A 17983-nucleotide genomic window follows, 5' to 3' on the forward strand; every position below is an offset into this window, starting at 1 on the left:
TCCATTTAAATCACACATTTTAGTATCTGTTCTTATCCAAGTTTTTGCATCAGCCTTTGCATCATTGGCTGAGCCAAGACATCAAGCATCTGGCCGAGGAGCATTCTTTCTTTTAGGGAACTATATGAACTATATGCACATGATCCGAGTAAGCATCCCCACTAATCAGAGCATTATAAGCATAGTAGCATACCATAAGCTCACAAGAATCCATCAAGTAAATCTTCACAAGGATACCACAGTAGCATAGTAGCATACCATAAGCTCACAAGAATCCATCATTTTCTTCACAAGGATACCACAGTAGCATACCATAGTAGCATTTCATGCATTTAAATGAACCAGTAGCATCAAAACCAACCAAATGTCCAACTAGCAAGCAATACCAAGTGAGAAAGTCTTCATTACCTTGTACAGGTTCAGACATGGATTATAAGCATAGCAGCATAACAATATACTAACCACTAGCAATCCAGGCTCCAAATGGAACCTTTGGAGCAGATATATATAGAGCCAATATAGCATGTCACTGCTAGTAGCTGGTGTTCATATAGCATGTCCATTTAGTACCAAGCATAGCACCAATTTAGTACCAAGCATAGCACCAATTAATCAATCAATATAGCAGCATCAGTAACAAGCATAGCACCAATTAATCAAGCAATATAGCAACATCAGTAACAAGCATAGCACCAATTAATCAACTATAGCTCCATCAGTAACAAGAATAGCACCAATTAATCAAGCAATAGCAGCATTACCTGCACATGACACTTCACTAAAGCCAAAGCTTCAGTAAAGCACTTAATCAAGGCTTTCATGCAGTGCTTGACAGGCAACAACTGCAAGCAATGGGATCATAATTCAATCCATGTGCACATACCAGATAAATTGCATCAATGGGATCATAATTCAATCCATGTAATTAGCCAAGTTATACAGAATAAGAAAAGGGGAGCACAACAACATTTCATCGAGCACAACAGCAGCACAAAATCATAGCAGCATTTCATCGAGCACTTTGTGCTCGCGCGGGAGAGGAAGAGGGAGGGGAGGGGAGGGAGCTCACCGACGACGACGGCAGTTGTGGAGGAGCTCACCGACGACGACGGCAGGGGTGGAGGTCGCGGTGGCTCCTCCACCTTGACGCGGCGGTGGCTCCTCCACCTTGACGCTGCGCCGGCCCCTCCTCCTCCACGCCGCAGCGGCTTGTGCTGCTGGTGGCGGGGATGGGTGGAGCGTGGCAGCATGCGGCCCTCGCGGAGGAAGGCGGCGGCGACGGCGATGGCAGCGCTCGCCGTGGAAGGCGGCGGCGCGGGGAGAGGGGAGAGGGGGAGAGAGTGGTATACGGGCGAGAGAGGGGTACGGCCATGATATAGGTCACGTTATTTCTGTGGCGCACTGAGGCCAGTGCGCCACAGAACACGTCATTTCTGTGGCGCACCTAGGCCAGTGCGTGTAATGTCCCAGGTTTAGAGACGATCGAGGGGCAGATTTTAGAAAGGGATGTGCATTGCATAGTAAATTCTGGGGAATTTCGCGCTTTTAAACAAAAACTGCATCGAAGGGGGACAAGTTTCTCTCTCGACACCTTACAGGGTTAGGGTTTCGAGAGTGCGACAAACTTGCAACTCACCTAATTAAATTGGGTTTTGAGAAGAGAGGAGAGTATTGCATTACAACTTAAGTTGCATGATTGAATTCAAACACAAGAACTTTTGAATTTCAAATTTAAACATAATATGAATATCTCATAATTCAAAATTGAGGTAATTCATTAAACAAATATGAATAATCAAAGAATTTAAACATTACATTTATTTAGTAAAGCTCATTAGGGAAACTTTGAGCTTTATTGATAATCACACACATAATACATTGTCTTTACAATATTCAGAATTGAATTATTGAATTACAACACATTACAAGAATTGAATAAATAGAAAAAGAAAGGAAAAGGAAATTACAATTCAATGATCTATCCTAAATACTACAAGATCATCTTCACTTGATCTTGGACTTGATGACCTCCATAGTCATCTTGATCAATTCTTGATCCCTGCACATAAAACAACAAAGAGCACATTATGCCAAGTGGCATTGCCACTTGGCAGGTTAGCAAATAATGGAAATGAAGAGGATATGATCAAGTCTCTGCCGAGCCAATCCTCTCAAAGCCCAAGTGCAAAGTATCTGGTGTACACACACACACAGCCTGCTCACAAGGCTGTGTGCATGCAGCACACACACACAACACAGTGAGGAGTCACCCAACACATGCCAGGCAGTGTTGTCGACCATAGAAGCCAGGGCCAGCCATATAAAGACTTTTCCCAGCCAAAAACCCTAGTCATTAGCATCGACACAAGCTTCGGGGTAAGAACTAGCAAGAACAGCTCAAGAATACCAAGAACAGGTGAACAGCCGAGCTGTCTCACCTATTCCCCATCACCGGAAATCAACCAAGCATCACCAAGCAAGTCAGGAGGAGCAGGGCAGACATAAGATCATCACTGAAGCAAACCCTCTACACCAACAACCTTTCTAGGAGCTGGAGTGAGGTATACACAGATAATCATGAGCAAGCCACAGTTTTGCTCATATCATAAGCACATGCATACATCACAGCAACAGAAAAGGGTAGAAACCCTGTTTGTATCATCATCTGGCTACCAAGCCATGTGGTGCAAGCAAAAAGAATGAATAGCCAGAAGGAAATCATCCAGGGAACACTGGATGTGTCAAGACAGATGAGACAACCGAGAGAAATCCAACAAGGATTTAATCCCTATCTAGCCACACAGATTCACATAGCACCCTATAGCTAGCTACACCATCAGAATATAGACATTTATATGTCTATCTTCATTTCAACATCAATTATACTGAAAGCCCATGATTGACTACCAGTAATATTGCTCAACAGCATATATAAGAGGTAGGAGCAACCTTTACTAGCACACCAAGTATTGCTAGGGTCACCACAACTACCTAGCCACACAGAAAAGCCACAAGAGAAGCATATCATCACTCCAGGGGAGTTCATGCATCACAGGAGGTGCCAACACATGTTGGTTTCCATCCATATAGTGCATAGGATGCACCCAATCACTACTGCATCAGGTAGATCATGTCGGTTTTCAGAAAGAGGAAGCCAAGCTTCACTGACAAGCATAAATAAATAAAACAACACACACAGATGCATCCAGAGTATCAAATCCTTCAATCAACCACCAGTATTGCTTTCACAAGCAACAGCAACCACCAGTATTTGGTGTGGAGCTAGATCCTCAAGCAACAGCAGCAATTGAAATGAATTCATATAAATTGATAAGCCAACAGTAAGTCCTGGTGATCACAGGATCATCCAAAGCCACAAATTAACCAACCATTGCATCACAGATAATCAAATATATGAAATATAATTGTATCCAGAAGCACTCCATCAAGGGATGGAGTTGTTAATGCAACAGCTAGGCTCAATTGAGCATGTCCAGGGATTAGAGCACATATAATAGTCATATCTGGAGCAAGCCAGAAGGTCATGAACATCAATGGATGCTCATGAGCAATTACAGGAGGACCACAGCAGGGACACAACATGAACAGAAGTAGTTAGGAAGCACAGAAGCATGCACTGATAATCAAGTATAGCAGCACAAGCTAGAACACAAAGATAGCAGTAGCACATAGCAGCATACGCATGTAGGCAGTAGCAACTAGCACAACAAGGTAGAGGCCAAGGCAACCAGAGGAAGAAGAGGAGGTAGAGAAGACAGGAGAGAAGGAGGCACACACACCTGGAGCAGAGCACCGCAGCGTGCCCATGGCGGCACGGGCCTAACACGGCAGCCCCAGGCCGCAGCCAGGCCGGGCGTCGCCGGGCGCAAACGCCCCAGCACCACCACGGCGAGGCACACAGCCACGTCGCGGCGCGGCGTCTGGATCATCGGCGGACGACGAATCGCCTGGAATCGCCACGGCCGTGTCGCAGATGCGTTGGTGGCGAAGCGAGCAAGCAGCGCAGCACGAATCGCCGCGGTGGATCTGAATCGCCGTCGAGTGGCGGTTCAGATGCACCACACCTCGCCGGCGGCAACGGCCGGAGATGGCCGGAACAAATCGAAGAAGACGGCGGCGACATGCGTCGCCAGAGGAGGTTAGGGTTAGGGATTCGAACACGCGAGAGAGAGAGAGAGAGAGAGAGTGAGCGGGTTGGGCCGGACCAGGTGGGTCGGCCAAACCTAACCCGTTGGGCCACCTGACAGGTGGGACCCAAGGGGTATTTTAGGCATTTCACAATTCCCTTTAAATGCATAAACTTTGGAAATGCATAATAAGTATTTAATAGCTCTAAAAAATAATTAAAAATATGAAAATTGATCAGCATAAAATTCTCTACTTAAATAAAATATCAAAAGAGGTTTTTGAAGACAATTAAGAATAAGTCTTAATTTGATGATTTAAATATTCATTTAAATCACACACAATATTTTCAATAACGAAAATCAGTCCATTAATGTCTTTGGACTGTAAAAACACCTTGACAACATTTCAAGGTTGTATTTTATCCTAAACAGAGTATCCCTAAATTGTTCTTAGTATTAACTTTCCACATAAAATAATAAAACACCGAAGAGGGGGGGGACAACCCTAAAAACTGAATCATGCATAATTGCTTCTTTAACCATTGCCCTTATCGGACAATGATGCTATTTTTTTCAGAACAAGAGGACAAGGGTCAGTCCACACCTTCCAACTGCAAAACTTTGCAGTCTTCAGGCAAGTTCATCACTTGCTCATGTCATTTGAGTATTTTTATCAAATTACTTGCAAAGTATTATGGTTATCACTATTGCACAAAAATCAAAACCACTACTTTCATAACTATGAATATGACTAAGTGGTGGGCAATGGAACCATGGATTGTGTTGATATGGTGGAGGTTCCATTGCACGGGTTTATATCCATCTAGGATTAAATAACAAATGTCGCCAGTGATTCTTGTGCCGTAATAACCGTGTTAACCATAAGATCCGGAGTGGGACGGAGTAGTCAAAAGTGTTTCCACCTCTCGTTCATGATAAGGGGTGGCCCGATCTTCTCAGTAAGCAACGGTGGTGATGATGATCACGGGGTGATGGCAGCGGAGAAACACGACGATGTAGTGGATGATAACTTGTATGACGCAACGAGATCTCTCGATTGGTCCCTGTCGCCAATGCAACAGCTCTCAACCCCGCAAGATATTCGCAACTCCACACACTTGCGCACGTAGCCGCCGACCACGAGCGGTAAGTTGCAACCGTCTAATTCCCAATGGAACAGACAGATCACACAAGACTTAAACAGGATCTACACGATATCCAAGCAATATGGTGTAGGGAATTCAATAGTTTTGCGAGCAAACAACTAAGAACTAGGGTTTATCTTAAACGTGGTCTAAAGCAGTTAGGGGGCGTCCCGGGCACTTATATAGGTGTCCGGGACGAGTTCTGGTCGAAAAGATACAAAAATAACCGACCCGAATAGATCTGGTCGAGACAGACTCGGATCGGTCCGGTCCGGGATCCGGTCAACCGGCCGTGGACCGGGCTGTCCGGCTTGTGGTCCGGTCAACCGGGCCGTGGACCGGGCGGTCCGGCCGCCGGTCCGGTCATCTGGTCGGAAACCGGGAAACTGCGAAGTTTCCGGTCTCGCCCCGGTACGATAAATTCCCTCCGGTTGGTGGCCGGTTTACGACCGGTCGACCGGGCCGTGGACCGGCGGTCCGGTCTGGGGGCCGGTCTGACCGGGTTCTGGACCGGCCTGGACTTCTTCTTCTCCTCTCGCGCATTCCTCCCGCTCCTCCCTCGCGCGTCCATGAGATATCTTCATGTCCAGCTCCATGTCCAGCTTCACGGCCCTCTTGACGTCCGTCTTCATGTCCAGCTGCTCCTCTCCTCGTGCGATGCTTGTCTCCTCTTGATACCTGATGATACATAAGTAATAGGACTTAGGCAGTATAAAGTTCTCATCAATCAAAGTATCGTTTAGGAACAAGTTCACCTGTTGATTAAGTAGCTTCGCACGAGCTCTTGTAATTGGTCCAATCCGAACTTCATTGGACTTGAGCTTCACAGCAGGTTCATCTTCATTTGTTAATGACGGAGGTAGTAGTGAGGTAGGGATGTCCTCATCATCTCCCCCTTCAAAAGGCGTCGACCCCGATGCTCCAAGGTCTTCTCCGTCATATGGTGTCAAATCAGCAACATTGAAAGAATTACTGACACCAAACTCATCAACTGGAAGATCTATCGAGTATGCATTATCATTGATCTTGGCAAGCACTTTGTAAGGACCAGCACCACGAGGCTTCAACTTAGACTTCCGCAGCTTCGGGAACCTATCCTTGCGAAAATGTACCCAGACCATATCACCAGGCTTGAACAACATCTCTTTGCGCTTCTTGTTCATCCTTGCAGCATTGCTCTTGCCTTTCTTCTCGATCAACTCTTTAGTCTTCACATGGATCTTACGCACAAAATCTGCCCTCTTGGATGCCTCCATATTAACTCTCTCATGTATGGGCAAAGGCAACAAGTCAAGTGGAGTAATGGGTTTGAAACCATACACCACCTCAAAAGGACACAACTCCGTGGTAGAATGTACCGCCCTGTTGTAAGCAAACTCCACATGCGGCAAACACTCTTCCCACTCCTTCAGGTTCTTCTTGATCATGGATCTCAACAGTTGTGACAAGGTTCGATTCACCACCTCGGCTTGACCATCGGCTTGGGGATGACAAGTAGTACTAAACGAGTAGCTTTGTCCCCAGCCTTTCCCCAAAGTGTCTTCCGTAAGTAGCTCATGAACTTCACATCACGATCGAAACAATAGTCTTCGGGACTCCATGTAGTCGAACAATCTCCCTCGAAAAACAAGGTTAGCAATATGCGACGCATCGTCGCTTTTGTGGCAGTGCAATAAAGTGTGACATCTTAGAAAATCTGTCCACTACCACAAATATAGAATCATGGCCTCTCTTAGTACGCGGCAAACCCAACACAAAATCCATACTAATATCTTCCCAAGGTGTAGTAGGTGCCGGTAACGGAGTATACAAACCGTGAGGCTTCAGCTTGGACTTGGACTTGTTGCAAGTAATGCACCTCTTCACATACCTGTCCACGTCCCGCCTCATCTTTGGCCAATAAAAATGATCAGCGAGCATGAGTAGCGTCTTCTCACGCCCAAAGTGACCCATCAAACCTCCAGCATGTGATTCCTGCAATAAGAGCAAACGCACAAACGAGTCTGGAACACATAGTTTGTTATCTCTAAACAAAAACCCATCATGTATGTGATATTTTTCCCATGCTTTACCAAGAGCACATAAGCGATATGGTTCAGCAAAATCATGATCAGTAGCATACAAATCACATAGTATCTCTAAACCAGGAATTTTAACATCAAGTTGAGTTAATAGCATATTCTTCCTAGATAGAGCATCAAGCAACAATGTTATCTTTTCCCTTCTTATGTTTAATGATGTATGGAAAAGACTCAATGAACTCAACCCACTTAGCTAGACGCTTATGCAAAGTAGATTGGGCTTTCAGGTATTTTAAAGCTTCATGATCGGAATGTATGATAAATTCTTTTGGCCACAAATAATGTTGCCAAACCTCAAGAACTCTAATTAAAGCATACAATTCTTTATCATATATAGGATAGTTCAACTTAGCACCAGATAATTTCTGGAAAAATATGCAATTGGGCGACCCTCTTGCATCAATACACCACCAATTCCAATACCACTAGCATCACATTCAATCTCAAATTGCTTATTGAAATCAGGAAGTGCAAGCAACGGTGCGTAGAGTTAACAATCGTTTCAGCTTCATCAAAAGCATGATCTTGGGCAACGCCCCACTCAAAGACAACACCCTTTTTAGTCAATTCATTCAAAGGTGCAGCAATAGTAGAAAAATTGGGCACAAAACGGCGATAAAACCCAACTAGACCATGAAAACTTCTAACTTGACTCACATTCATGGGAGTAGGCCAATTTTGAATAGCCTCAATTTTAGACACATCTACTTCTACTCCATGCTTAGAGACAACATAACCCGTAAATATGACCTTATCTTTGCAAAATGTGCACTTCTCAAGATTACCATAGAGATGATTATCACGCAACACTTGCAAAACATGTCGAATATGTATAGTATGATCAGATTCATTGCGGCTGTAGATTAATATGTCATCAAAGTATACAACCACAAATTTGCCAATAAATTCACGCAAAACATGGTTCATTAGTCTCATGAAAGTGCTAGGTGCATTAGTTAACCCAAAAGGCATTACTAACCACTCATATAAACCAAATTTTGTTTTAAAGGCGGTTTTCCACTCATCCCCTTCTTTCATCCTAATTTGATGATAACCACTACGCAAATCAATTTTAGAGAACATAGCAAAGCACCACTCAATTCATCTAGCATATCCTCTAAACGGGGAATAGGATGACGATATCGAATAGTAATGTTGTTTATAGCTCTACAATCTACGCACATACGCCAAGTACCATCTTTCTTAGGAACTAGAATAACAGGAACAACACAAGGACTAAGGCTTATGCGGATATAACCTTTGTCGAGTAGCGCTTGTACTTGCTTCTGTATCTCCTTCGTCTCTTCGGGATTAGTGCGATATGGCGCCCTATTGGGCAGCGATGCTCCGAGAATCAAGTCAATTTGATGCTCAATACCTCGCAATGGTGGTAGTCCTGCGGGTACCTCCTCCGGAAACACGTCGCTGAATTCCTGCAAAACACTAGAAACACCAAGAGAAAGAGGGGTCATGTCGTTAGAAACCAAAACCGTACCCCTGTACAAAAGCACAAGAGGCATGGCCGTAGGATCCTCACTAAATTCTCTCATGTCTTCTTTGGTGGCTAATGAAACTAAGGAATTCACTCTCTCACTTTTCGTTATATCACTCACGACATTACAATTCTCTCGCCTATCTAGAGGTGCATCCTCCAAATTCACTTCAATCTTCCGACGAGACTCATTGACAATCCGTTGTGGTGACATAGGCTGTAAGTTAATTTTCTTGCCCTTGTACTCCAAGTGATATGTATTGGCTCGGCCATTGTGTTGTACGTAACGGTCATAGAGCCAAGGCCGACCCAATAAGAGGTGACAAACCGTCATAGGAACCACATCAAAATCAATGCAATCCTTATACGGTCCAATCTCAAACTCAACACGCACCATATGGTTTACCTTCATCTCACCATTGTCGCTCAACCACCGAATATAATATGGATGCGGGTGCGGTAGGTACTTCAACTTCAGCTTGGTACATAACTCCTTGCTTGCTAAATTGCGGCAACTCCCGCCATCAATAATGACCTTGCAAGCCTTGTCAGGACCAACCAAAGCTTTGGTTTGGAACAAATTGCAGCGCTGAGTAGATGCACTAGGCAACACATTAAGAGCACGCTGCGACACAACAATGGTACGAGCATCAGAAGGATATGCATCTTCACCATCAGTGTCATAGTCAGCATCGTCTAGAGCATTTGGATCAACATCATCTCCAGTCTCATACTCATTGTCCTCATTGATAAACATGACTTTGCGGTTAGGACAATCTCTCTTGAAGTGACCCTTGCCACCACATGTATGGCAAAGCATATCACGGTTGCGCGTTGTAGACACACTAGAACCACTCGTACTTGCCGCAGATTCGGACTTCTTTGCATTAGATACATTGGAGACCGGTTTGCTAGGCGGAGTAGAGTAAGGAACGGAGTGCGTCGACGGTGCCGGCGCCGTAGAGGGCGCGCGGGGTGTAAAACGCCCAGCTCCCGTAGCACGTCCTTTAACCTTTGCTTCTTCAGCCAAGCTGTGATTCAGCTTCTCGTGCATGATGTAACAATTGATTCATATCGGTGTAGGTGTAATGACGAACAATGCCTTTAACATCATACTTCAATCCATTGAGAAAACGTTGCATTGTCATCTCTAGAGACTCACGGACACGACCACGCTGCATAAGCATCTCCATCTCCATGTAGTACTCATCAACAGTCTTCACACCTTGCCTCAATAGTGTTAGCTTATCAAATATATTCCGCATGTAATTTGTAGGCACAAAACGAGAAGTCATAACTTCCTTCATAGCACGCCATGTACGGATAGGTTGTGCACCATCTTCGTCGCGGTTACTGAACCAAAGAATCCCACCAACGCAATGCATAACCATCAAATTCGGAAGAAGCAAGTTTGATCTTCTTATCTTCGTAGTAGTTGGGATGTAAGCTCCATAACTTCTCAATCTTGAGCTCCCAAGTGAGATATTCTTCAACATCAGCTCCCCCTTAAAACTTGGGTATGGAAAACTTGGGCTTACCCAATCCATCTTCTTCATCTTGCCCACGACCATTACGGCCAAGTGGAGCCCGACCACGCGGACGATAATCACGAGGCGCACCACGAGCATTGTGTGCGTCATCTTCAAGCTCAGGATCTTCATCATCGTCTTGTTGTTGTTGTGTGGTCAAATTCTCAATAGTGAGGCGCATATCGGCAAGAGTGCGCTGTATATCGGTCATTTGATCAGCCAATCCAGTGACGGTGATATTAGTAGCATCCAGCGTCTGTTTGATCTCGTCAACCGTATCCTTAAGCTCATCATCCTTAGTGCGGAATTCACGTCGCATCTCGTTACGAAGAGCTTCATACTCCCTCCATGTGACGATATCTGCCAAATTCTTGTTTTCCTGGTTAACAATCTTATTATCACTAGCAGACATGATTAGTAGGTTAGTGCACTAAATCCAAAATATATGGTGGTACTCTCACAACTCACTCAAAAACTGATAAGAAAAGGAAATCTTACCGTTCCAAAGTAAATTAGTGTTGCTTACCACTTGTAGGAACAACTAGTGCACGGATGTAGCGAAGCGAATATCAAGGGTATAAGAACAATCACACGACAAAGCAGGATATATGTGGGGCTGTAGGTAGGCTACCTATTTGCACCAATAACAAGCTCTAGCGCCGACCGTAGACAACCAATGATACTCACACAAGGCGATATAATGGGGCAATGCAACTATATGGAAGAAAAGGTTGCAATGCACTAGAGAGACGCTAGCAAAGCTCAACGAGACAGGCACAAGATTGCTCAACTACGGGTGCAGTAAAGTAAACTTAGGCCTTCACTTGATTCAACTAGCACGACACTTTTCTTTTTGTATTTTTTTTTGTATAACACACGCAGCTATGTAGCTCTTTTTGCTTCTTTTCAATTTTCTCCTTTTTTGTTATTTTTTTATGACTCAACTCCTTGATAACACGGCCAACAAGATATGCAAAGCACCAAAACCCTAATGAGCAGCCTGTCGAGCGGTAAAACTAGTCTCTTCTGGGGAAGTTCCTAGTCACGTATATCGATAGGCTGTGTCTATGGTTGGGAACAAGCACACTGTACGCTATATGGACTCGGAGTAACAAGAACTGACACACTATGATAAACTAGACACAAGATGATAGGGTAAATGCAAACCCTAACAATTCTACTAGAAGAAAGATAAAGATACGCAAAAACAACTACGAAAAGCAACTAAAACTCAAAATTAGTGCAATCTATGGCAAACCCTAACCCTAATTTTTTTTATGGCTTTTTCTGGATAGGAAAACACTCACAACTCAACTATGGGGTGGATTGTGGATGGCTTACCGAGGAAAACTGGAAATCTGATACCAAGATGATAAGGGGTGGCCCGATCTTCTCGGTAAGCAACGGTGGTGATGATGATCACGGGGTGATGGCAGCGGAGAAACACGACGATGTAGTGGATGATAACTTGTATGACGCAACGAGATCTCTCGATTGGTCCCCGTCGCCAATGCAACAGCCTCTCAACCCCGCAAGATATTCGCAACTCCACACACTTGCGCACGTAGCCGCCGACCACGAAGCGGTAAGTTTCAACCGTCTAATTCCCAATGGAACAGCAGATCACACAAGACTTAAACAGGATCTACACGATATCCAAGCAATATGGTGTAGGGAATTCAATAGTTTTGCAGAGCAAACAACTAAGAACTAGGGTTTATCTTAAACGTGGTCTAAAGCAGCTAGGGGGCGTCCCGGGCACTTATATAGGTGTCCGGGACGAGTTCTGGTCGAAAAGATACAAAAATAACCGAACCAGAATAGATGCTGGTCGAGACGGACTCGGACCGGTCCGGTCCGGGATCCGGTCAACCGGGCTGTGGACCGGGCTGTCCGGTTTGTGGTCCGGTCAACCGGGCTGTGGACCGGGCGGTCCGGTCGCTGGTCCGGTCATCCGGTCGGAAACCGGGAAACTGCGAAGTTTCCGGTCTCGCCCCGGTACGATAAATTCCCTCCGGTTGGTGGCCGGTTTACGACCGGTCGACCGGGCCACGGACCGGGCGGTCCGGTCTGGGGGCCGGTCTGACCGGGTTCTGGACCGGCCTGGACTTCTTCTTCTCCTCTCGCGCATTCCTCCCGCTCCTCCCTCGCGCGTCCATGAGATATCTTCATGTCCAGCTCCATGTCCAGCTTCACGGCCCTCTTGACGTCCGTCTTCATGTCCAGCTGCTCCTCTCCTCGTGCGATGCTTGTCTCCTCTTGATACCCGATGATACATAAGTAATAGGACTTAGGCGAGTATAAAGTTCTCATCAATCAAAGTATCGTTTAGGAACAAGTTCACTCCGTTGATTAAGTAGCTTCGCACGAGCTCTTGTAATTGGTCCAATCCGAACTTCATTGGACTTGAGCTTCACAGCAGGTTCATCTTCATTTGTTAATGACGGAGGTAGTAGTGAGGTAGGGATGTCCTCATCAGTTCATCAACGGATGCGCTTTACCGTAGACACTTGTATCTATCGGCGGCAAGCGGTAGGCTGGGGAAGCCTTAAGTCCCCACGGCACAGTCCGTAGACACTTGTCGTTCGAAGAACAAGCAGTAGGTTGGGGAGGCCTTAAGTCCCCACGGTATTGCGGTCTATGATGGGTTGCAGCCACCGGCGTAGTAGTGTATGGTAGAGCCCAGCACTGTTGTCGTGGTCGGGGTCCACCCTGAAATTACGAGAATAATGGGACCGACATGGACCCAGGGTCGGCGCATGCAACAAAGGGTGGGTGTTCGAGGTAGCGGAGGAACATGATTGGCTAGACCTTATACCGGGCCTCACACCGAAGGAAGTGTGGACGGGAAAGCTGCCCGGTTGGCACCAAGGTTAAGATCTCTTATGGGTAAAGCAACACACCTCTGCAGAGTGTAAAGAATCGTGACATGTCACTCCCTGTTCCGGGATTGAGGAACTGCGAACGCGGCCGGAAAGGAGCCCCATGAAGTTCTAGTAAACCGGTGAAGGCTGACGGACATAGCTCTTTCGAATAAAAGCAATCTCTTGAAGAAATGTTTATCAAAACTTGCATTGATACTAGACTTTCTGGTCTAATATCGTAGCTAGTGCATTAAACACCTCTTATCTATAATGAACTTGTTGAGTACGCTCGTACTCATACCACTCTTAAATCCCATGCTTAGATTGTCTGAATCGTCTGGAGGAGAACTACGACAACAATGAAGGAGCCGAGATCATCGGCTATGAAGAACCTGACCTCTCAGGAGGAGTTGAAGGCGTAGACTATCTCATAGTCTACGGATCCGGGGAGGCTTCCGGAGGAGATCAAGCCTAGAGATAATCGGTAGAAGTAGTAACCGAGCAGCCCGAACTCTTAGTATTTAGCTGCTCGAGGAAATAAATGTTTAGTTTAATGAAACTCTGGTATTGTAAGTTAAGTTGGGTTCACCTCGAACCCAGGAGTATTCCTCTTAGGACCCAAGAGGAGCTCCAAGACGACATGTGTATGTTAATTGTAATAATATGTGAATGAGTTATGGACCACCGCTATGTTCTGTTGTACTACTCGAGGGATGTAATATTTGCGGATTGGTACTTCGTGAATGTTATATCAACGACTGGCATACTACAACATGCAGTGGTATGCAGGGTCACCACAGTGCGCCACAGAATACGTTATTTCTGTGGCGCACCAAGTGCAGTGCGCCGTAGAAAAAGTGAAACCAATGATTGGGCGTGACAGGGTGTGGGCCCCACAAAGTTTTTGTGGCGCAGTGTTCCATGGTGCGCCACAAAATTAAGCTATTTCTATGGCGCACCTTGCCAGGTGCGCCACAAAATAAATTTCTGTGGCGCATTTTTAATGGTGCGCCACAGAACTAAGCTCCGCCTATAAGGGTTTTCCTACTAGTGCAAGTTGGACTCTAAAATTTCAGTTCTAGTGTTATTAAATCCCCATTCTTCTCTAATGTGCTCATGCACCTGCATAGAGTGGTTTAGCTTCATTGTGATAAACAACATAAGACAAAGTTAAATGCAGGATAAGTTCCATTCCTAGCACATCCCAACAAATAGACAACATGCCCTATGTAAACAGTTACGAACAAAGTAAACTACCTCAACCCTGGATGTTCAATATGATAGATTTTAATCCTACAAACATCATTAGGAACATACACACTAATGCTTCTCCAAACTGCCAGGAGTTCCTCATCAAAATCACTAGGGATTTTTTCCCAACTCCCAACACTTGGGACATTAATAGCTTTGCAAAATTCATCAAGGGACATAACAACCTTATTTTTCTTCATGACAAATTTAACATCAAATTTGGCAGGGATGATTTTACCTCTCTTACCTGCCGTTTCCTTGGTGTGTGCAAACCTGAATGGAGCGAGAAAATCACGAGCTATCTCTGCTTGCGTCTTGTAGGGACGGCTTGCAAACCCATCCAGCCTTATATGCTCTAGGAAGAAGGTAACACTTCCTCTATATGAATCGCCTTGAGCATCCTTGGGTCTTGCCACCTAGTGGTATGCACATCAAGAGCTCCCGCTTTATATATCAAATCATCCTCGAATTGATGCTCATCATCCATACTGAGAGCCACTCTGACATTCCTTCTCGATCTAAGGCTACTAAATATCCCTTTACCCTTCTCCATGAGAGAATTAACCTACAACACTTTAATCAAAACCACAAAAAATTATATGTAGCAAGTTATATAAGCTCAAGAATACTCATAGAGGCTCTACCACACAAAACTACCAATTATTTCACTCTAAAACTTGCAAATCTTGGGATTTCTCAAGCATAATATATGACACCAAGAAAAACATCTTCCCCAAAATATAATGTATTATATCAAAAATAAATTGGATGGGTGGAGGAGTCACATACCGAAGAGTAATTCCTCCAAAGGAATTTGCAAATGGCTGCCCGAATTGATAGATCGAAAATGGAGCAGCAATGGGGCAAAGATTTTTTTCTGAATAATACCTTGTCGGGTTTTGACTCGAGGGAAGGACCTGTGCCTTTTCCCCTCACCTAACTCTCTCTGTGGGGCTAAAGAGGACAGGTGGTGCACCCATGGAAGTAGGGCGTGCCACCCCTGCTCTTTTCTCCCATTTTTGCTGTCTTGCCTCGTCCTTTTGCCGAGTGGATCCTCTGTGTAGAAAAATGACCTGTGTATTTTTTTGGTGATTTTTTAAGAATATTTTGTGTGTAAATTTTTTCAAAACTCAAAACTATTAAAATCTAGCAGAATTAATTAACTGAATAAAATGCTAAATGCAAAACTTGCAAGAAAGTTTAATACTAATCCAATAATAAAGTACTAGAAATCATAATCTTATCATTATCACGTTAAGAATGTGGTTGATCAAGTCTAATTATTACTATGACAAAGATAGAAACAATGATTCAATAGAAACAATAATGGAAATTTCAGGGTACCTCGTAATGGATTGGAATTGTTCAAACCATTAATATTTGTTACTTTGGTTTTGGAGGAGAAATTGGTATTTCAAATCTTCCAATTTTAAAAACTTTGGCTCAGTAACATTGACAATTTTTTGGTAGCTCAATAGAATTCTTGTTCGGGAAATGAATGTATAGTGTGCTCTTTTCCTTTTACATGAAAGGTAACCTTTCTTTCAGTGCAATTTATAACAGCCCCCTGCAGTATTTAGAAAATGTCTACCAAGAATAATAGCTAAATAATCATCTTCAGGCATTTCTAACATCACAAAGTCCGTAGAGATTTGCACATTAGCAATCATAATAGGAACATCTTCACATATACCAATAGGAATATCAGTGGATTTATCAGACATATGGAGTGAAACCTCAGTAGGAACTGATTTATTTAAATTAAGCTTCTTATAAAGAGAAAATGGCATGACACTTACCCCTGCTCCTAAATCACATAAATCATACTTCACACAGGTATTCTTAATAGTGCAAGAAATAGTAGGAATACCTAGATCCCCACATTTTTCAGTTAACTTTCCCTTAAAATAATAATCAACAAGCATAGCAATAATAGCTTCATTGGGTATTTTCCTCTTATTGTTAACAATATATTTCATATATTTTGAATACGGAGGAATTTTAATAGCATCAACAAGAGGAATTTGCAAATATAAACTCTTTATCAATTTAATAAACTTCTCAAATCTTTCATTGTCTAGAGTTTTAGTTACGTCTTGACGATATGATATAGTTCTATGAACCCATGGATACCGTTCTTTACCTTTTGGTTGAGGTGGAGCCTTCTTCTTATTACTTTTATCCTTGTAGGATTGAGGATCTTCATTTATCATAGGCTCAGGTTCTTTATTACAAACATCTTCAGGTAGTTCTTCATGTGGTTGAGACATTTCCACATCTTCTTCGTTATTCTCATCTTCAGTTTTAGCATCAGAAATAGATATATCATTATCTTGATCTTTAGAGTTCTGATTTTCTTCACTTTCATTGGTGGATTTTCCTGCAAAAGACTTCTTTCTGTGAGCTTCTTGTTCTTTTCTCTTTGGATGTCCTTCAGGCTAATGAGGGTCCTGTAATTGAACCTCTTCTTGTATTAACTCCACACACATATCTTTTCTCATCAACAAGCTTCTGATATAATTTATTTTGAAGAAAAATCATTTTCTCTGCTTGATTATGAATCATATGATAATGTTTGACAGTCATTTTAAGAGAATCTACACAAGAGCTCAGATTTTATGAATAATTTCTATATTGCGAGAATTTTCAAATATATCCCTTCTAATATCAAAGTTAAAACTCCCTCTATCATATGTAGAATCATTAACAAAAGAAACTTATGTAGTATATGATACATCTTTATTACCTTTACCAAAATTTATAGCATGCACTTGAATAGGAAAACATGGCTCATCGATAGAAAATTTATGACCCTCTTCAGAGATTTTCTTCAAATAAGAAGTTTTAATGCCCTTCTCCTTGAGAGACTTTGAATCTTATTTAATGTCTTCATTAGATAATTTATGCATGCCTATTACATATGTAATATCTTCTCCGATATGACAATCATCGCAGTTCTGCCAAATGGTATCCAGTAATTCCTTAGCTTCTTCCATAGTCATGTCCCTGAAAACATTACCTGCAATGTTGTCTAGATAAGATCTAGATTCTTTAGCTAGCCCATTATAAAATATATGAAGTAATTGGTTATCCTTTAATTCATGGGCTGGACACTTCCTCTCAAGGTCACTAAATATCTCCCAAGCTTGAGGAATGCCTTCTTCTTTACCTTGACCGAAGTGAATAATTTATTCAACCATAGCATGTATTTACTAGCAGGGAAATATTTATTGCAAAACAAATAGATGCATGCTTCCTTACTAGTAATAGACTTAGGTGCTAAAGAATTATACCAAGCTTTTGCTTCTCCTCCCAAAGAGAAAGGAAACAATTTCAAGAAGTAATAACGCTTTTGGATCTCGGTATTACCAAACATGTTTGCTAGCTTAGAGAGATTTATTATGTGTTCCCAAGGAATTTCATCCTCTCTACCATTAAACTTAATAGCTTCGGCTCTCTCTATTTTCCCAGGC

Source organism: Lolium rigidum, chromosome 5 (genome assembly GCF_022539505.1).
Source record: "Lolium rigidum isolate FL_2022 chromosome 5, APGP_CSIRO_Lrig_0.1, whole genome shotgun sequence".
NCBI classification, from domain to species: Eukaryota; Viridiplantae; Streptophyta; class Magnoliopsida; order Poales; family Poaceae; genus Lolium; species Lolium rigidum.